Source organism: Toxorhynchites rutilus, chromosome 2 (genome assembly GCF_029784135.1).
Source record: "Toxorhynchites rutilus septentrionalis strain SRP chromosome 2, ASM2978413v1, whole genome shotgun sequence".
Lineage (NCBI taxonomy): Eukaryota > Metazoa > Arthropoda > Insecta > Diptera > Culicidae > Toxorhynchites > Toxorhynchites rutilus.
Genome location: NC_073745.1, coordinates 185,106,321 through 185,128,174, shown reverse-complemented (window position 1 = coordinate 185,128,174; position 21,854 = coordinate 185,106,321). Strand labels below are relative to the sequence as shown.

Genomic DNA, 21,854 nt, shown 5'->3' with positions numbered 1-21,854 from the left:
ATGTTTTAACCTGCTTTTTCTTGAATCCTATAGTTTTGGGCAGACTAGTTTGTTATGGGATTCGAAGAACCAGAACCAGAACCAGTTTTCCATTCTGCTCCCTCGTAAATACTGGTCCGAACCGTCTAAGGTGCTCACTGGTTCATCCCCGCAGAATTCGAAATGCTATTGATAGGAAGATTCAAATTATAGAATCACTTACTTATATGAGTCTCTTCCTCAGAGCTGTTTCAAGAATACCGAGGTCTGTCATTCCGAGGCTTCCTCCCAAAGCCTCCGTTGGATCATTTCAAGTATATGGAGTGCATTGCTCCTATATGGTTTTGCCATTCTTGTAAGTCTTGTATGAAAAAAACATTTTGGTTGAAATCATTTATATATAGTTTTCACCGTAAAATGCTAGTGCGAACTTTTGCCCCGAATCGAATTTTTCGACTAATCCTATTTTTACGAAGAGCTCTTCGTTGTTTTAGGACCTCCACTTTTGAGATTGTCGAAAAAAAGTACTCTGGCCTCTGTTTTCTCTCTTTTCTACATTCATGAACCACTCCAGTCAATAGAAAGAATAGTTGAAAAGTTATATTATACATTTCAATGTTGAAGTCGTCAAAATCAATAATTTTATGTGATAAATGACGGTTGCAATTTAAGTAATGAATGATCACTTTCCCTTTTGTTGTTAAACAGACTACAATATATCACGTCTTGGAAAACAATGAATCATTGCTGATTAATTACTTTTTTAAACATCCTATACTGTCGTTCTACGCACGTACTTTTTGATAATTTGCACGTTTCTTCATAATACGATATTTTATGCATAAACTTTCGGAAAACACACAAAAAATCTTGTTGTTTTCCCCAGTATTTGAAAACAACATCAAGTTCAATTGTACCAAGTTGATATTCTAGGCATAACTGTTTCACCATGAATTTTTATGTTCCTAATCAAGCTAGAATGATTCAAGTGAGGGGAACTTCTCACATTTTATTAAACAATAGTTAACTGCTTGTAAAATACCCGGTGTACTGCTAAACCTGCCCCAGAAAACAGCCTATGCAAAATATCAGCTCAATCCGACTTAAGGGTGGCGCAAAGCGGTTTAGGTTTATTGAAAATCGAAAAATGATCCAAGGGGGAAGTAAAGGTAATCGGGGTTTTAAAAAAAATCATAGAGGACCCATCAGTAAAGTACATATTATCAGAATTGATACGCCAATACTTTGCATTGAAGATCGTAGGAGCGATCCCCGATCGATGATAATCTGGAATTCAATGGATTTTCTCCAGATCAAAATGTACAGAGGAATTGATGTAGTCAGGAAAACAAACACGGTTGTGAATATACGAAGAAGGATCAACCTGCATGGAGATGAATTCATGATATGGACTCATGAATCCAAAGTGAAAATTTAACTCGATCAGTTGCTCAAAATTTCCGATCACCAATGGGTTCATAACCTTACACCGGATGAGGAACCGAAGAGACAATAAATTGAAGCGATCTTTCAGTGGGAGTACGCCTGCCAAATCTCGAGACTCATGGTATGCGTTGAGGGCATACATCCCAAACGCAATACGGAGACAAAGATACTGAATTCGCTCGAGTTTAATGAGGTGTGTTTTAGCAACTGATTGAAAACAGAAACTGCCATACTCCATCACTGAGAGAATAGTTGTTCGCTACAACATTATAAGATCTTCGGAATGGGCTCCCCACCAGGTGCCGGTAATTTACTCAGATACCTAATATGGGCCCCAAGTACATTTGGAGTCGAACCAGACCCCAAGATACTTGAATGACATAGCATGAGTGATCGGTTTACCCAAAAGTTGAAGCTTTGGTTTTGCTGGTCTATGCTTCCTAGAAAAAACGCCATCTCTGTTTTCTCCGTTGAGAATTCCGTCCCTAGCCCAATGGCCCAGGTTGAAAAATTATTCAAAGTATTTTGTAAGGGTTCTTGCAGGTCGGATTCGTTTGATCCTACGACAGACACCACTCCATCATCTACAAGTTGTCTTAGGTTGCAATTTTGTGTAAGGCAATTGTCAATATCGCTTACATAGAAGTTGTACAAAAGGGGGCTTAAACATGAGCCCTGGGGGAGTCCCATGTAGGAGATCCGATTTACTGTCGAATCCCCATGAGAAAAATTCAAATGTTCCTCACAAAGCAAGTTATATAACATATTATTCAATAGAGGCGGCAGACCCCGAGAATCGAGTTTGTCTGACAGGACCTCTATTGAAACTGAATCAAAGGCCCCCTTTATGCCCAAGGAAGGCCATTCGTTTCAATCCATCGATCAAAGCGAAACAAGATCATTTTCTCTAACAATATCCGTATACAAGACATCATTGCTATTGGGCGGTACGAATTGAAGTCAGACGCGGGTTTTTGAATAGCTATAACCCGTACTTGTCTCCAATCATTAGGAACAATATTATGTTCCAGAAACCGATTGAAGAAATTCAACAAGCGATGTTTCACCTCATCAGGGAGGTTTTTCAACAAGTTGAACTTAATTCTATCCGTTCCTGGAGCCGAATTGTTACATGAAAGGAGAGCAAGGGAGAATTCTACCATCGAAAACTCGAAATCAAGATCGCTCCTACCTTGTGGTATATCTCGAACAATTTTTTGCACAGCGGAATCGGGACAAACCTTCCGTGCAAAATTAAAAATCCATCGATGTGAATATTCTTCGCTTTCATTCGATGAAGAGCGATTTCTCATGTTTCGAGCCACTTTCCATAATTTTTTCATTGACGTTCTTGTGACAAACCTCCCACGAAATTTTGCCAATTAGCTCGTTTTTTTCCTTTGATCAGGTTTTTAAATTGATTTTCAAGGTCCAAATACGACTGAAAATTTTCAATGGTTCCACGTTTCCGAAAAGCTTTGAATGCATCCGATTTATCCTGATGAAGCTTGGAACATTGGCTATCCCACCATGAATTGGGAGGCCTTCTACGAATAGTGGAACATGGGTTTCGTTTGAGCGCGAACTGCGCTGTCGTAGATCAAGCGAGGAAGGAAGTTATACTCCTCCAATGGAGGTAAGCCATCTCTGGAATTGATGGCTAGTGCAATCGAGTCCGCATAATTTTTCCAGTCAATGTGTCTTGTGAGGTCATATGCCATGTTTATAGATTCAGAAGAATTCGCCCCAAGGGTGATGGAAATTTTGATTGGCAAGTGATCACTACCGTTGGGGTTTTGAATGACATTCCACTTGCAATCTAACGATAGTGAATTCGAGCAAAGCGAGAGGTCAAGAGCACTTGGGTTAGCAGGAGGTTTAGGTACACGTGTTGTTTCTCCAATGTTCAAAACGATCATATTGAAGCTGTTACAAAGGTCATATATCAACGATGAACGATTGTCGTCGTACTGTTTTCCCCCAGGCAGTTCCGTGAGAGTTGAAGTGTCCCACGATCAACCGTGGCTCAGGAAGAGTGAGTACATGTCAACAAGTTATTTGCGGCTAACCGCAGCTCTCGGAGGTCAATACAAGCTGACAATACAGAGGTCTTTGCCTCTGATGTTTGCATGACAAGCAACAGCTTCGATTTCCCGATAGGTTCAGTTCAGTTCAGTTCTAAAAAATGAGTGACATTTATTGATCCCCAATAGTACCCCTCCGTATCTGTCATCACGGTCCAAGTTATTACTTTCATGTGGTCAGACGGTGCTCCCGTGGCCGAGTGGTTAGCGTCCCACACTATCATGCCGGGAGTTCAGGTTCGATTCTTGTTCTGGTCGGGAGATTTTTCGTCAAAGAAAATTCTTCCGGCTTGCACTGTGGTCACGCGTATTCTAGAGCATGCCACTCAAGAGTACATTCAGGGCGTGTTTTTCGGCATAGAAGTCTCCACCAAGTACTACTTATAAAAATGACGCAAGTAGTGCTACGTTGAAAAGGCAAAAGTTCCACTGGACCTCCCTCTAAACCTCGATCCCTGGTCTGTGCTCGGGGATCGTTGAGGTTGGGATCTCGAGGTTTTTTTTTGGCTAGCTCGAACTTGAGGCCTTTAGCGCTCAGGGTCGGCTTTCCTCGTATTTGAGGTGATTTAGCGGGCCAAGGGCTCGGAATTTACCAATATTAAACAGTTAAGTATATCTTTTTTTTTATTGTTACCTAATTACAATGGCTGCTGTGGAGGTGTGTAGAGTGTAGTGATGGTCGGCCGGCTGCTGCTGCTGCGGACGCACGCGGTGACGGGATCTCGATGTCCTGACGGTTAAGCTCTTCTCGGGTTGACGGTGGCACGATCGCCGAAGCTTTGCTGCGGACCAGTTTTAGCAAACTTGGTTTCCAGCATTCGGCGTTATAAGCGAGGAATCTTGCGCGTTCACTGGAGCTTCCCAGTGGATAAAATTACGGGTCCTATTTGATAGCAAAATTTTAGGCTACCGAGTGAACAGTGCTTCTATCTGGTTGAATTTATTTTCGGCTTGTTAATCATACCTGATTTCCTTTTCACCAACTATTCTTTTCTTTTGCTTGCTTTTTATACTATTTCAATATACTTGCTTTACTTGACTTCTTGCTTCTCGGACTTCAACCAGGAAATGGCAACTTTTCCACTCAATTCTTCCAAGTAGCTTCATCTTCTTATTATTCCTCTTTTATTTTCAAGCAATTTTCTTTCTATCTCTAGTAGCTCATTTTTATTCCCTTTTCTCGTTCCCCATATATTATAGCATCCAGGGACTGCGGCTTTTTATGGTGCATATGTATGTGTAGTGTGTGTGGAATATTCTCTATTTGAATTAGACATCAAGAAAGATAATCATTGCAAGAAGGGGCCATGTTTGCATCAATTGTTGCAAAATTGTCTTTAATACTGAAGCATTGAGATGACAATGGTTCTGATGGAGTCGGAAACATTAAAGCATGTGAAGATTTAAGCCACAAGGTCAGTCAACTTTATAAATTCCGATTGGGAAGTAGTGAACATTTTGTATGGGATAACTTTTCGAAATTTTAGGATCCATTTTTTCCCATACATTCTAGTACTCATACACCCTAGTACTCATGTACACGGTCTCACAGACCGATAATCAATAATTCTGTTTTGAGGAGGCTGAACTATTAACCCCTTCTCGTATTATGTAATACGCCACACATCAAGTGATTCCACTAGCCTGTTGAGCGTTCAAGTGCCCAATGTTATTCAAGTACCCACGAGTGAGACTCGATGTTGTACGGGAAAGGGTTAAATCTGAATGAAGTTGAAATTCTTTTTTTGGGTTTTTTCATTCAATTCTATCTTTTTCTTTAAATAAATAGCAATAACGTCTAAAAATACAAAATAGCAATATTACAGAGACATGCGCAGTCTGCGACACCATGCGCGAGTAGGGGAAATGCAGTGAAAATGAACAGGGTCGGTAAAATGAACCGGGGTTCATTTGCAAGAGACGATCAGCCATGTTATGGTGGAAAATGGGCGCTGTAGAAAAAATCATACTAGAGTAGAAATATGTCATCAAAAACAAGACTTTTGTATTCACCACCGTGCCTCAACGTCCCGTGAAGGTCTATCGATCACCCTCTAGCCCTACCTTGCATAGTCCCTAAGAAGGCCACCTCTTGCCAGAGTCACTCCGGTATCGTCCAGGACCTAGCGATAAAAGTCAACCTTTCACATGCTGACTTAGCGCTGTCAACAACATCATCCAATCGATGTCGAATTCGTCATGCCATCTGCACCAAGGAATAACTTGTCAAAATCGGCCTCAACAGAAAATATAATTGAAAAATGTAAGAGTATTTTCTAGTTTTGATTGCTGATTCCAGTGATAAGCAAACTTTGTAAAATATTGGTTTGAGGGAGGGTTTGAGGGATCTCTTGCAACTTAGTCTTTTTCGGGTACAGGCAGTAAAACTTTTTATATTTTTGAAGAAATAAGCGACTTCTGTAAAAAAAAGTAATTATTCTCTTACTATTCTTCCTTTTTACCTTATAACGTTATTGTTTTTTTTAAGTTAGAGATTTAATCTGCTATTACACAAATTAAAAATGAAATAAATTATGAAATGAACATTCAAAGTATAATTACTACAGTACGTTTTAATGAAACTTATTGTATTCCGACCCTATGATGCTATTCGAGCAGTTACTTGGGTTTTCGCCATTTCCATTCGATCAAGCACAATAACACAAGATAGAAACGCGTTTCCAGCATGTGATTGCTGCCAGCCAGAAAATGAGATAGCTTTTGCGAAACGTTTCCCAGCAGCAGCTCAAGACAGATGCACTGTATGAAACGACTCAAACAGAGTCGCTGTCTCAAAGCTACAAGCTTTGATGGTATGATCGCGAAAAGCAATTTCCGAGAGAACTCAGTTGCGATCTACCCCGCGACGAGTAAAGACGTGCTTTATTGGAAACACAGCTATCGACTCAACCTAACTGAGGTGATATTTTGCAATCTCGCGCAGATTATAGCTGTGGTTGTGGTTCTACTGCAGATGATCTTCAGCAGTACAATACTCAGGTGTTTCAGTGCGTCTCTGCGATATTAAGAAACTTTGAGTTTCTGACACGGCGTGAGTCTAGAAGTGTGAAAAAAAAAATTGATTCGCTGAGAAGTGTGTTTGGCGTTTAATTGCGACGTGTTTATTCCCGTACATAAAGGTAATACTGAATTGATTAGTGATCGCTTTTTTCTGTTAAACTATATTCATATTGATGGAACAGTGAGGATAGTGTCAATTACACCGATTATAAGGATAAGTGAAAGTAATTTGGCTATCAAGAACACGAGAGGGTCACTAGTTGTGTCCTTTACCCACGACAGTAAGTGTTGCAAGTGTAAGCTGTAGTATTCATTCAAATATCAACTTGTTCCATACCTCTGCATACCTTCTCTCAGACCAAATGTAAGTGATCACTGAGAACATATCCGCGGATAGCTTCATGTTTGCTAATAATAACCTCATGCAACCCAGTTCTGCCACAATACAGTTTCATGCAACATTCTTTGAGAACCTGTATGGAGTGTTTCCATGTTATAGGCAATGGATGGAAGAGTTGAATGAATGCATGATTTTGTTGAAAGTTCTGCCATGCATTCAATGAACCATTCATGGCTTTATAAATACCAGTTAATTGAGCCGATGCATGCACATGTATATGAAGAAAGGGTGTCATGCGATTTTTGAGAGCAACCAAATGTTCTTTTCATGGTAATAATTGTTGCACGGCAATCACCGTGAACTCCGATTTGCGAAAACAAGCGCATGGTCATGCAAACATAGAATTTTGCGTAGTATTTTTCACATTTATGGTCACGATATCTAAGTTTGTAAAATCATCAATGTCATTATTCGAAAGACATTCGAGTATTTACTTTGTTACTATTTATATTTGTACTGCAGTTTGTTGAATTTATAACGTTACTCAAACAATTGGTATAATATTCATTAATGACACACAGTCGATCGAATGGAAATTTGTTATTCATGGGGATTTTCCCTTAGATTTAATAAACGGTTGAATCAAAACGATCCAAACACAGCGTGTATGATACATTTCCGCACTTTTTAATTAAGCGTTTTACGCGTTCCGTTTTCCATGGTGCCTTCTTATTTGATTATGTTTTCGAACCACTGCGTAACTTTTCGTAGTAACATTGCACCTTGAAACATTGAAATGTTGCGTTTCATAAGCGAACTCAGTTTCACATTTCATCGATTAACGAAATTGATAGACCTTGGACTTGGTGCAAACCAAACGGAATACTTTATGTTATGATTCTAGATTATTTGCTAATACGTGATTATTATTTCCATTTCCGAACAAATAGATTTTACCGTAATCGAGTAAATTGATAAGTCTGTTACGCTTTCCGCACAACTGTTCAATTCAATTTCAATCGAGACCCATTATCAGTTTATAGGTTTTTGCGAATTGTAGAAACAGTTATATGGGCTTTCAATTTTATATATCTCATTGGTGCAATTTCCACGAAAGTACCTGAAGTATTTACTATCGCTTCTATCCATAAATTAACTTGAATTTATGTACGCTTCGGATGGGCTTCATATAGTTGCGTAGATGTTATCACATAAGGAGAATTAAATTGAGTTCAATTGCTAGGAATAATAAACTTTTAATTTCTGGTTTTTAGTTGTGGTTTTGGTTCCATGTTCATGGAACAGGACTGGCAAATTGTAATCACGCCAAACCTTTCATTTTTGATTTTGAGCTTTCTCTAAAAAAAATCTTTTTTCGCTATTGAATTCACCATTTGACTCTTGAACAACTGCTGACAGTTGAGTCAACCTTTCTGGAACTTACATTTGTTTTTCATTAGCAGATCCGGCAAACTTCATCCCGCCCTAAGTTGATTTTTTGATTTGAATAATTTCGAGCTTCCGATTTTCCAAAATCGTTCCTTGACGATCGATAACTTCGAATTTTGAGTGTAGATAGATAATTTAAATTCGTGTGTAGATAACACTCGAATTTCAATTAGTAATTGACTGACACACTTTTTTCACTTTTTCACACTTTTTTTCTTTGAATTGTCTTTTATTTACTTTGTTAATCGAATGAATTGAGTGAATGTTACGTAAATTCTACATTTCATGATTGACACCGCTCTTCTTGTAAGTAAATATAATACTTCCGCATACATACCACATACTTCGGCGTTCTTCCGACATATGCGGACGGAAGAATTGTGGAACAACATTTCCTTCCGAATTTATTGCACCTCTCAAGCGTGCGTACTCCTTGGATCGAAGCTTTGCTTGGAAGAATATGATGATTTTCATGCATTCAGTCACGATTTCGAAGGACATGTCGACCGCGTGCTGTCGGAAGAATCGGCAATATCGCAGCAAATGGTTTTCAACATCCTGCGTAATCAACAAACGGCGAGTGTGGAAGTTCAGTGACCTGACCTTCTTGTTTGTTTCGTAATTTTAAATACAACACAGGCACCTTGTACTGAAACATGAATAAAATGAGTTACACAGCTACTATGTTGTCGCTTCTGCAATACAAACATATATGATAAAAATCAATCAATTTTCAATAAAGTTGGGACCTCCACTTTTATAATCTCATAATAATAATTTTGAAAAATATAATTTTGATAATACATATGTCTTTTTCATGATTTACAGTAGTTTTATAGTATATTTTTACGAAATCAAATGTTTTAAAGAATTATGAAATACACCATCTATTGGTGTCAATGCGCTCCTCATTCGAGTGGACTTTTAATCGATCACCAGATGATTATTTCGCACGTATTCAGACCTGTTCTGGATTATAACACTTACAAATATTGTAAACATCATTCTTGCACACCATTTGTATCAGATTTACATGGCTAAACCATCAAATTAACGCATTTTGATGAACTCAATTCTGATCATGAGTTGTCCAATTCAATAATGTTATTTTGTCCACATGATTTCTATGGCAACCGCTTGACGCGCTGCAGTTTGTGTATTGTGTGCATCGCGTATAGCAGAAATAAAGTTCCTCTGTGTTGAGTGTTTTGAGGTGAACACTTTTACAATGCCCAAGAAATTTCAATATTCTGAAGAAAGCCTAAATTATGAATGGATCAATATGATTACGCGATTACGCTTCAACTCAAACAATGATAAATGCAACATCTACTTGAGAATTCGAATGTTTTCATTCAAAAATGGTGATTTCTAAAGCCGGACAAACCATGATCATTTTTTGGACAAACCATAATTCATAATCCCTCTTTGAGGAAAATCGTTAAAAAACATAAAAATTTGAATAATTCCAACACCTTATGGTAGTTTTAGCAACTAGAGACTTGGGGCTTTTCAACAAACCCAAACTCGTATTGATTATATGTGATTTTCATGTAGAAAAATCGATTTGCATTTACTAATTGCGTAAAAACACCCCAAATCGGACAAACCAAGATCATTTACCCTTGTTTAGCAAACAATATGCTTTTCGTTTTTTTATGCTTTCCAGCTTTTTCAATTTTTTCCCAATTCCTGCCCAAGATGAATAAAATAAAAAATAAAATATAAATAATAATATTCCAAATCCGTCTCGAGATTAACAGAAGCATATAGGGGTAGTGGTGGTAAAATTGTCACCTTAAGGGATATGTCCATCTTGTTCAAGATAACAAACAGTTTTTACTAACCATTTGAAAAATTGAAAATTGTGCATTTTTCATTATGAGAATTTTTTCATTGTGGGTTTATACGGTCCCCTGGTGTAGGCAAGATGAACACTTGCAAAATCATGCTAAACGGGATAGATTTATACGTTGTTTTTGTCGAAATTCGTTTAAATCATTATTGAAATGGTAGTTACATGCAGTGTTGCCACATTCTATTCTGTACCAGAAGGGAAACCATCTTTCTCGTCTGTACTTTTTCTTCAAAAAATCTGTACCATTGGAATTATTCATTGTAGAGAAAAATAATAATAAACGGAAAAATACTCATTTCATTACTAGAAAATATTAAATTTACTTGCTTGATTTATATCAAGATTTACTTACTACAAATACTAGTACTTACTCATTAACGCCACCCGCAATTTTTATTCTAAATTTATTTATAAGTAAAGAAATTTATTCTGTTGTCAATGTAAGGGGGGCAAAGTCGCCATCTAACGAGAAGACGGTCCCAAGCCGCCGAGGTGACGCAATCCGAGTCGAATTCAATGTACATTAACACATGCTAGCCTCGAATCACTCGTGTGTTTGATGATGCTTATACATAGTCTTTCTAAATTTAGATTGTGTAGTATTTTCAATAAAATTTTCGAGCAAAATTTCACACGCGGAAAAAACGGTACCAATCTGTACTTTTTGACGAAAAACTGTAATCTGTACCGAACAGAATTTGTACCAAAAATAACGAAAAAATCGGTACCTTTCCGGATAAATCTGTACGTGTGGTAACACTGGTTACATGTACCAAAAAGGCCCAGTTATTCCTTTGAGTCGTAGTTGAAATTGTCTCATTGAAAGTCGTTATCCTGATTGTACTGATCTTTTTACCCCAAAACAATAAAGTTATTTCTATATGAAGTAATCGCTGAAATTACACAAAATATCGGTTTACCTCTCCTAGAATAGTTGAACAGTTGTCCAAACTGATGATTTGTCGAAGATATCAGGTCGAATGAACTAAATTTCACGAGAAATGTCTTGAATACGATGCGCTCAAAACTTCATCCGAATGGTTATCAAGAGGTCAATTCCTGTTTTTATTTATATTCTGATATCCGACTACTGCAGTACATGGTGTCTCGGAAGACATGGAACTCTTCAAACATAATGCTACTAAACAAGCAACTGACCCCTTTACCCCCACTGACTACTTGACGACCAGTTCCCCTAAATAATTTATTTTATTATATTAAATTGTTATATAAGATAATTTGAAGTTTAATCTCTATCTTTGCACCCTTAAAACTTATGTGGTTGACAGTTGACTATACATAAGCGTTTGTGAAAATGAAAAAAAAAAACAAAAAATGAAATGAAAAGGAAATGTGAAAAACAAGTTCTTCGCGATAAAATACGAACTAGACAAACTGGAAAGATCCCCGACGGCTGAATTACTGAATTATTCATTTGCAACATTGCATGTGTCAACTCCCTCAAGCTAGCCATTTTCAAGGAACTGTCAAACGTTATCGGGCAAGTACATCTGAGTCCCTGTAATTCTCTTGCAGCTCGTCTGCGGACTGTAGATCGCAAAAGGATCACAAAAGGAGAAGTGGAAACATATTGGGGATACAATATTGGAAATCTGGAAATCCAGCACATCACGATAATTGTTCAAAGGTATAATTGGCGATTAGCTCCTTTACGTGCAACATCGAATCTCACTTGTGGTGTATCGTTGTGAAATGATTACATAGCTTTATACCATGCAACAATTTTTTTTCAATTTTATGTTGATTTATCTAAAATTTTGAATGAACTTAAAAAATGAGCTGTTGTTATTTTATAACTATATAACTATACACACGCTCAGCAGAGTGGCGGAACGACTCGGGTACGGGCTATGCTGTTGAAAATTAAATCGTACGGCAAGGGGTTAACTTCAACAAGGCAACAAGGCGAAAGTTGTGATAACGTCGGCCGCCACCAAATTTTCCGCAGCTCGAATTCCAAGATTGCGGAAAGGAAGCAGTACGTTATACAAAGCGTTGTGGATTAGTGTTCTGAAGACTTTGCTGAAGCAGCAGAGAAACTATTCTCCGTAGCTGGACAACAATAATGCGTTGTAGTTCTTTTCCATCATTTTAAGACTATTTCTATCGTCGATTGATCCAGTGCTCAAATAATGTTCGCGCGACATCCGTAATACGTGAAAAATGGGAATGTGATGATGATCGGCTACCAATAACGAGACCGAAAGCTCAAGTAGATTAACAATGCCCGGTTAACTGATGAACGTGAAATCGAGACTGCCGTTCGAATTTGAAATAGAATTCACTCGAGTTAATCCCTAATTCAGCATCGGTTCGGTGAGAGCCAGCTTCTGTTCCGTAGATGCGTTTAACGACAAATAACCATTCATGTTCCCAGCTCAGAAACGAGAGGATGTTGTGGCCCGCACAGGCTTGGGTCAAGATGGTCATAGTTCTCGAGCGGCTCTACAGCAAACGAATACTTGAATTTAAGTCTGAGTTCGTTGGGGGTTGCGGCGTCTGCTTGCAAAACAAACGATCTTGGATCGAATATCCGAACCCTTAATTGATTGATTTTCTAATTGGTCTTTTTCAAAGCTTATATCGAATGAACATTGTTGTTAAAAGCCTCTATGAATCAATGATTGAATGATTCGTTCTCTTGAAATTGATTTTGTGTTGGATAGAGTCATTATTGCGTGCCAAATAAGTTATATTTGAGCATTTTAGTATGTCACAATATTTTGAAGGTTTTCAAAATCAACCAGATGTCAGAGAATATTAAATATCAAATTAATACATTCATTGAATTAGTAACAATAGAGAGTAACGATCTTATCCATCACCACCTATCACTAATAAACAAGCAAAAAAGTTATTCATCGGAAGTAGTAAGGGGTTAGAATAATGGATGAAACTCAAACCAAATTTATTCGGTTTATTCCTCATGCCATTTTCTTCCCGAAAACTCTCGTAGATGCGTAAGTTGATACACAATATCAATGTTTATAAGTTTGTGCCTAACCTCCTATTTCAAGAAAATCTTTGATCTGAACGATTTATCTTTTAGATAATCAAGAATTTAAGAACACGCATGAAAAATCAGTATGCAAAACAAATGGCTATTAAAGGAATAGTAAGAAATTTGGGATTTTGTGTAAATAGAAAGTTAATGGTGATAGAAAAATAATGTACGATTGTTCATTAATTTGTTCTATCGAATTCAATAGATTTTTTAAGGTAAGGTACATCGGGGCAAGTTGAAATGATTTTTTCGAAGTTCAAATTGGAAGTTATCTTAAAAAAATACTAAATCACTAAATTGAAATCCGTTTGCAGCATATACAAGTTATAACAGATGCCTTTCGATAAAAAAATGGGATTCACACTGAATGTTTCTATTTTGAAAATGTTTAGTTTTTATATGCCTTGTTTCTACTTGTCCCGTAGAGCTGGGTAAGTTGAAACGCGAAACTATCATGAGTTTAATTAGCGGTTTTGATTCTTGAACTATCTACAACTGATTTATGAAACACTAAAATGAAGGAATTACATATGAACATTTGGAAAAGTGTTTTGGTACACGAAAGATGCGGGGGAGTATTCTAATACACACAAAATGGACACTGCATACTAGGAATTAATATACGAAACAATAACATCAAAAATACTATTAAGTACGGTATGTTTTACAACAGATGGCGTAACTTGATTATTATTCCAGTGAATCAAATTTCCAGACATTCGTTGAAAAGCTACTGTCCTTGCGCGTCTTTTTCAAAAATATATGTCAAAAAGTTGATGCGTAAACAACATAGTGTTTTGCCACTTCGAATATGTCGAATTTCGTACCAACGAGAGTGTTTTTGCGGGGAGTGTTACTTTATTACTTCAATATGAAGGAAAAAGCTGCGGAAAGTCTTCCAGCATTTGGTGGAAGTTTATAGTGACCATGCTCCAACTAAGCGAACGTGTACACGGTTTAAACGTCTTCTTCTTCTTGAATGGCGTTAACGTTCCCTTGTGGAACTTTTGCATTCTTGAATGTATTCCGAGGGGCAAGCTCTTGAATACGCATGACCACAGTGCAAGTCGAAGGAAATTTCTTTGACGGAAAATCCTCCGGCCAGAACGGGAATCGAACCCGAACACCCGGCATGATAATGTGAGACGCTAACCACTCGGCCACGGGTGCACTACGGTTTAAACGTGGTAATTTCGATTTGGAAGACGAAGAACGTTCCGGACCGCCAAAAAAGTTTGAAGATGAAGAATTGGAGGCTTTACTCAATCAAGATCTATCACAAACGCAACAAGACCTTGCAGATACACTTGAAGTAACTCAGAAAAACAATATCCGATCGTTTGGAAACAATGGGAATGATCCGAAAGATAGGACATTGGGTGCCGTATGAATTGAAGCCACGAGAAGTCGAACGCCGTTTTTTTCACGTGTGAACAACTGCTCCAACGGCATGAAAGAAAGAGTTTTTTACATCGAATCGTTACTGGCGATGAAAAGTGGGTCCATTACGACAATCCTAAACGTCGGGCAACGTATGGATACCCCGGCCATTCATCAACATCGACGGCCACGCGGAATATTCACGGCCAGAAGGTTATGCTGTCTATTTGGTGGGACCAGCTGGGTGTGGTGTACTACTGCTCAAACCGAATGAAACCATTACGGAGGACCTCTACCGACGGCAATTGATGTATTCGAGCCGTGCACTGAAGAAAAAACGCCACAATACGAGCAAAGATTCCGAATGAGAGGAATTCACACGAGCATCAGAATTTGGCTTGACATTTGATATTTCTTACAATGACAAGTTCATTATCAGGCAAAAAATCTGTTTATTGACTTGTGATAAAAAGGGTAAAAACCCCATGAATGTTTCGGAACAAAAAAAAAACATCACAGCATTTGCCAATTTTAACATTTTTTTTTCTCTATAAGCCACTATTTCAACACATTTCAGCTGGTTCGTCACTTTCACTTCCATTTTTGGTAGAATCTCGTGATCTCTGCGTGAGAGTATGGATGTTACCACTACGCCAGATCGCCTCCACATTTAACAATTTGTTTCCAATGAACTGATGCACATTATTCTATTCTACAATCCTTTGGATGAAAGTTTTTACCATCGAGCCTAAACACGAGAGCTTTATACAGACAGGACTTATACAGACTGCAGAAATCAAGACTTCTTGTACTGATAATAAAAGCTTTCAAACTATTGTATACAAATGTTATGAATCAGTTTTATGCCGGCGGTATTCGCTCACTCATTCGCAAAGTAATTTCGAATGAAATAACTCGTTTTCAAGCGGTTAGTGACGTCAATATGGATTCTTCTTCTTAATGATAATATGTTCGTCCCGTGAATATGTTCATTCTTGATGTGATTGAAAATGTGTTTCAAATTTTCTGTTTTTGACTTAATTAGGGAAAATAACTATCTAAATTGTGACCCCACATACTGGTGTTGACATGAAAGGAAGTGTTCGTTCCCATTTCCAATTAATGTTAAATGACTTCGTTACCACCTACGAAAAAAATCTGCTCCCGATCAATTAATCGGTTTTCAGCCCGGTTATCATGGATTACGTCATCGAAACGAAGTCCAATATTTCGGCAAAACCAGGCGGCCGTTGACCGCACAGATTCACATAATCGTTTGTCACAAAGGAAGCAAAAATTGTGGCATTGACCATCACACGAGCCCGGTAAGGTCAAAAATCTAGTTTTGGTGTGAAAAACCAGATTGCGATTGTTCCAATGAAATAGTGAAATAGAGGGCACAGCTGTTTGACTTTTCATGAGACCGATGGCTGTAGGCTAAAAAGGTTTACCATTCCCAAATGATGGAATTAAACTTCGCCACGAATGGAAAGTAATTAATGACAAAATAGATTGACTATTTCGATCTTCTGCTTCACAGCTTCATTCGGTCGTGAGAGCCAAACACTGAATATTGTATTTATATGATACTTTTATTAATATACAGCTTCTATTCGTCGGCATGCGTGACAACGCGCTATTTTACACAGGAAGCAAATCACAACAAGCGAAACTGTATATTACCATAACCTTGGACAGCAACAGACGAATTTCAAAAATGCACGCTCAATTACAATTATGTGAATCTTCAGAAACATTAAATTTCATACATGAATAAACGTCAATATTTCTCATGCAATGAAATATCCATGTGTTTTTCTCACCGTGCTACAACGCCCAATTATCTGCAATTCATTAATATGCCGATATGCATGTTAGGGCAGTTATTAATCAAAAACTAAAATGTGAAAGTGAAAAAAATGACATATAGCTATACTATGTTCCAAAAGTTAACTATCCATTTCGTTATTAGGAATAACTTGTACATGCTAAATTTCAAAAACACTTTCAAATAAAATTTAATTGAAGGTTTTAAATAGTTGTTTGAAATATTTCATTACATTTGTGAGCAATATATTTTTACTTTTGATTTACACGAGAAATGTATTATTGTTTAGTGTTTAAACCGACCAAATTAGAATATCAGCCAATATTAACAAGAATAGTAGTTTATTGAGTTGGATCGAAATTAGTCAGAATTCTTCAAGTTGTTCGCACGAGTGCACATTGCGCCGCACTGTCACGTGTTACTTGAAAAACGGCGGAACAAATTTATTGCAATAAATTTATATACAGCGAACTTCCGAAAACAGCTGCAACAAGGGTCAATGGTAACATTTTATAGCCATCCTTGTTTAGCCTTTAAAATGAACATTAAAAAAACATACAAACTATTTGCTTGAGGCAATATATACCTTATACAGGTGGAGCCTCGGTTGAATTAGGTTGCTTCAAACTAGGCTGAGCCATAAACCCGTTCACCACTCACGGTTTTATTAGACAAATCCTCGTCGTTAACAGTCTTAAACAGCGTTCTGAGGACAAGATGAAGGGCGTCTTCTGCTTCTTATAGCATCTGATTAATGATATGTGCTGCCCGCGTGTATTCTGTTTTTTTTTCATATCGTAACCGATATATTCTGTTGGGGCATAATTTGCGTGCGCTCATCATTAGCATTGAATATGCTGTATACAGATCGACGGAGCAATATAGCGTGTAGACTGATAAAATATATGAAGCTTGACCATTTATCGGTTTATTAAACTATGGCTGGTCCGTATTGATATTATGCTACTTAATCATTAATAGTTTGGTTTGGCTACAATACCAAAACGGCAGCCAATTTTTCACAAACAACAGACATTGTTTCTTGATATATATTAATTATCTGGATATTATTTATCAAGGAGTATATTTTATTCAAAATGGAAAACACTGCGTTTCACAACTATAGAACCACTCATTTTCTCTGAGTTTCCAGAGACATGTAAGAAGTCGATTGAATTGAAGTATATAGTGTAGAACATGATAACTATCTTTATTTATAAGAATTTCGAACTTTATTGTTGTGTTCAAGCGCGAAATATTAAAAAACACTAAAATTCCAGTGTTTGATATCTATAGAACTAGATGAAAAAATTCTCACTCCGTCAATTTCACATGAATTAGAATAAGTTTCTAATTCACAAGTCATCCCTGGTTCTCAATCAGTTCAAATAACCCATTCGGGGTGGTTTCGAATAAGCTGCGCCATATTGTAGTGTGTATCTCGTTCTACGCAGTGTGTACTACTCGTTTAAGCTCTCCAAATCACTCATAAAGGGTGTGTCACATCAAATTGCATCACGGAAAAAACGCTGTAGAAATTTAATTTTTAGGAATTATATCTTCAGCTTTCGCTTATAATCAGATAAGAGTGTATAGATCATGTTGGCCATGCTTCACTGTCAATTTTTCGTAAATTTGGAAAAATGTCGTCGAACGAAAAAGAGCGTCGTGAATTAATCCTGTGCACTCATTTCGAGAATCCGGAGTTGTCACATCGGGACATCGGTAAGATGCTGGGAATCGTCCAATCCACGGTCAGCAGAGTACTAAAACGATACTTCGAGAACCTAACCATCGACCGGAAGGTGAAGAACGGCAAAAACGAATGCTCCATCAGTGAAAAAGATCACAAGCGCGTAGTTAAGCAGTTTAGACGTGATTCGAGAAGTTCGGTCCGGGATGTCGTCAATAAGCTGAATTTGTCAAGTTCATTCGTCCAGCGGACCAAGCAGCGGGAGGGCCTGCGTACATACAAGGTTCAGAAGGCTCCTAACCGCGACGAAAGGCAAAACATGGTGGGGAAGACGCGAGCCCGGAAGCTGTACACCGAAATGCTGACGAAGCCGCATTGCCTGGTAATGGACGACGAAACCTACGTCAAAGCGGACTTTCGTCAGCTGCCGGGCCTGTTATTCTTCTCCGCAGAGGACAAATTCAGCGTTCCGGAGGAGATTCGCAAGCAGAAACTATCCAAGTTTGCCAAAAAGTACATGGCGTGGCAAGCGATCTGCTCTTGCGGAAAGTGGAGCGCCCCCTTCGTGATGACCGGCACGGTAAACGGGCAGGTTTACCTTAAGGAGTGCCTACAGAAGCGCTTACTACCACTATTGAAGCAGCACGAGGGCCCGACCATCTTCTGGCCGGATCTCGCTTCGTGCCACTATTAAAAGGACGTGTTGGAGTGGTACGAAGCCAACGGGGTCACCTTCGTGCCAAAGGAAATGAACCTGCCCAACGCTCCGGAGCTTCGCCCAATAGAGAAATATTGGGCGATTATGAAGCAGGCCCTCCGGATGAACCCAAAAGTTGTCAAATCGGAAGCGGACTTCAAGAGAAAATGGATTTCTGTTCAAAAAAAACTACAACCTGACGTTGTACAGAACCTTATGGACGGGGTAAAGAGGAAGGTGCGAGCATACGGGCTTGGGCTCGAAGTAAGAATAAAAAGAAAATGCCAAAAGTTGTTTAATAGTTTTTATTTTACTGTCTAAAATTTTCAAAAGGATCGGTCTACTGGGAGAATTTCTACAGCGTTTTTTTCGTGATGCAATTTGATGTGACACACCCTTTACTACTTGTAAGCTACCTCTACTATTCGTACGATCACTCCTCATAAGTTGTTGATAAGGTTTTGATCTGGAAAATAAACTGACCAGTCCAGAATCTGAAGCCCTCATCCTTTAAAACATGCCATGACTTAGGTTTTTATACGCGGATTTTCGAATTAACGCGTTTTTTTTTACGCGGATTTTCCAATTAACGCGGTTTTTTTACGAGGTACGTATCCCCCGCGTAAAAAAACCTGGGTGTATTGAAATTGTGGATTTGTGTAGTGCAATTACAATTATCTAACTTCATCTTTGCACTGAGCTTGCAATTATTTTTCATTTTGTTTACTGGATAAATTAACTATACTCAACTAAATAAATCATGAAAACATCCCCAAGCGATATTTTATAAGCCGTGTTATTTTAGCAGACTTATCTCACTTCTTAACTAGGCGAACCTAGCCAGAATATCCACCTGCTCCCGGGCTTCTGAATCCCAAAGGGGGACTAGGCTCTGCGGAATGCACATATCTGCATTCTCGTGCATTTTAGTTCTGACCGAGGAACTGTCGGATAATCGCGAAGGTGCAAAGGGTGACCTTCTTTTGGGTGCCGGCCAATTCCTTCTGGATATTCAACACCTTTAGTGCTTCCAGAAGTGTTTTCGGGACAATGTCAGTTCCAGAGAGAACGACTGGAACAATTTTTGGGACCTCCCTTAGCCCCCACAATTCCTTGTGTTCCACGCCCAATGGTCGATAATTGCAAATTTTTGCGACCGTGGGTTTCCTCCAGATTCTGGTTCAGTGGAATAGCGTCATCGATGATGGCGACGTGTCGGTCGCTCTTGTCATCATAATGTCTGGACGGTTGTGGTGGATCGAGAGGTCATTCAGAACAGTGTGATCCCAGTACAGCTTGAAACGGTCATTTTCCAGGACAGGTGCAGGCAGGTACCAGTAGTTGGGTACGTTGTCTTCCAGTAGACCACATTGGAGAGCCAGTTGTCGATGAACAATGTGGGCCACGTTGTTGCAGTGCTCGCTGTGCCCATAATGTACCATAATGTGCTCTATGTTTTCACCTGGTTGATGGCACATCCGGTAAATGTCATCAACGTCTTGATATCATACGTACCGTCCGCATTATCCTGGCTATCATGTCGATTTCTACTACTGAAGAAAGTTCACCACGCGTTAGCCACAGATTAGAAGCGCCTTTGTCGACGTGTTGAGGAAAGTTCTTAGTTCTTAGTTCTTAGGACACAGTTTACTCGACTCAAGAACTTGTCTCGCAGCTCCGTCTTGATGTCGGAGTGGTGAATCCCGGTGAGCTGTCGGAATCCAAGATATTTGTATGATTCGCCACGAACCATGTCTTCTATCAACTCGCCGTCATATGAGTGAGATGTCCTTTCCGCAGATAGACACCATACCTTATTTTAGAGCCATGATCGTTTCTCTTGAGCGTCCTACTGAGGGGGCTCAGTGCCAGACAAAACCAAAGCGGAAAGAGTCGCCTTGGAATATTCCCCTCTTTATCAACACATTTTCACCATCACTGTATCAATGAGATGCAGAGACGTACTCCACTGCCTCATCGCATGCTGCGAGAACCTAACGACGGTGGGATCAATTTTATAGATGTCCAATGTCCGGACGAGAAACGAGTAAGGTATGGAGTCATAAGCCTTTGGTGGATCACACCATGGTGGAAATGGCGGATCCTTCGGCTGAAGGAGGCCTTGATGATGATAGCTCTGGATTCGGGATAATGTCACACTTCGGTCTTATTGAAGACCATTGGATTTGTGTTGTTCGGAAAATAAACTCTTTGTGGTCGTTTGTCTGCTCTCAGCCACCATACCTTTTTTACCGTTCTTAATCTTAATTTTCACTCAACCAAGTACCAGTTTATGCTTTTCCTAAACGTAGCTTGATGTTTGGTAAACCTTTTCACGAATCAATGCGGTGCTCCTATGAGTAATAGATAACGGTACGCAGTATCAAACAAAGTAGTCACCCACACAAGATAACGCACAGTGCGTTGAATTAGTACTTAGTTGAGATTTCTATGCCAAATAACACGCCTTGAATGCATTCTGAGTGGCAAGCTCTAGAATACGCGTGATCACAGTGCAAGTCGGAGGAAATTTCTTTGACGAAAAATTCCCCCGACCAGAACGGGAATCGAACCCGAACACCCGGCATGTTAGTTATGACGCTAACCACTCGGTCAAGGGAGCACAATACATATATATATATAGTTCAAAAAAAAAATTAAAAAAAAATTCATTTTCCAAAATCTTGCATGTATCACTGCTTTTTCAAGGAAAAATAATTCCTACCAGTACGATACCCATACCCAAATTTAATACGACCTCAAATGGTTAATACACTCTGGAAATTAAACACATGGAAAACTTCTTATCACTCATGGATTTTATTCTCGCGATCTTGCAAGGATAAAGGTTGGAATCGGAATGAAAATATTGCATTGGTAGGGATCGATTCGTTTGCACGTGTTTAGTTGTATGCGTTTGATGTTGTACTTCGAATTTCGCTGCTGGTTGTGGTTATGTAATGCACCACACATTGTCTTTTAAATGGGAGGGAATAATTTGGATAGGAAAAAGGATAGGGATGGACATCAAAATCTGGGAATTTGGAACACTTG

General features: G+C 38.7%; 1 protein-coding gene across 3 annotated transcripts in view; it reads left to right on the top strand.

Annotated features, from left to right (window-relative positions):
- Nucleotides 1-6,357: 6,357 nt before the first annotated feature.
- Nucleotides 6,358-21,854, top strand: part of LOC129769954 (putative fatty acyl-CoA reductase CG5065) — a 41,688-nt gene continuing 26,191 nt past the window's right edge. The window contains exons 1-2 of one of the 3 annotated variants that reach the window (XM_055772494.1): nucleotides 6,358-6,649; nucleotides 6,713-6,811. The gene's annotated coding sequence lies outside the window, so the exon portion shown is untranslated. Of the gene's footprint in view, nucleotides 6,650-6,712; nucleotides 6,895-21,854 lie in introns of all 3 variants that reach the window. The other 2 variants (XM_055772495.1, XM_055772493.1) reach the window with 2 other exon arrangements.